Genomic DNA, 1,039 nt, shown 5'->3' with positions numbered 1-1,039 from the left:
GCCTGAAGTTTCTTACAAATCGGTAAGCTTTTTAGTACAGATAGTACACTTGCTAACATTAAGATACAGATTCAGTTTAGGTAGAAAAGAATAATGTGTACTGGCTTCAAAGAAGATGGAAGCGAATCTACCGTAATTTCTAACGGTTGCACTATAAAGAAACAGAAACATGGCTTTGTTCATTACACAAGAGGAATTAAATCTTTCTCCTCTTTCATGCGAACATTAATAATTGTGGTCTTCTTCAATTTGATTTAATTTTCTTCCTACTACGGTACTGGAAAAAGCAGCACGTCATTCCTGTATTCTGTCTGAAAACTGAGTACTGTTGACATCTTAATTATTTTTAAATGCTTTATGAGGGGTAAGGATAAAGACAGCAGTAAAAGTAAATGTGATGTGTGCTTAAAGGAGCCAAGTCTTTAAATAAATGCTGCATTTCATTTGCCTTGGAAGTTGCACATCAGAGTGGGGTGTGATGTCACTCCTGAGCCGGGTGCGTCCTAGCGGCGTTCTGCTCCTTCGCAAGGTAGAGCCATTCACGCATGACTAGCAATATAGCGCTTTGCTTATTTTATAAGCTGGAAAACACCACTGCTGCATGTTCACACACAAAACGTGGTCAATGCTCTGAATATGGCTTATTCAGCAATATAAGCTTTACAGATTACATGCACTGCTATACTGGATTGTAAAATCGTTGTTGGTGGGAATTCTCCAACCTTCCGAATTGGAAGTCAGATTTGAGGGGGGTGTTCCAGTTAAAAAACAAAAAACAAACTTTTGGTTGGGAAAATTCCAAGTTCAAATGAAACACACCATTGGCTGTCAACATTCAAATGTGGCTTCTCTTTGATAATATTCTGTAAACATTGCAACCATGTGGCCTAACTGATGCACACGTTAGTAAGGATCACTTGAGCAGGTGCAAACATCTTGACTAGAAATGAAGAGCGTGAGCTAGTGGTGCGAACCAAAATCGCCTGCATGAACTGCACACACAGGAACAAACACTGAAACAAAGAAAAGTTCTCTGTGC

Source organism: Astatotilapia calliptera, chromosome 16, assembly GCF_900246225.1.
Source record: "Astatotilapia calliptera chromosome 16, fAstCal1.2, whole genome shotgun sequence".
Lineage (NCBI taxonomy): Eukaryota > Metazoa > Chordata > Actinopteri > Cichliformes > Cichlidae > Astatotilapia > Astatotilapia calliptera.
The sequence above is the reverse complement of the archived record's forward strand: the minus strand, read 5'-3'. Positions refer to the sequence as shown.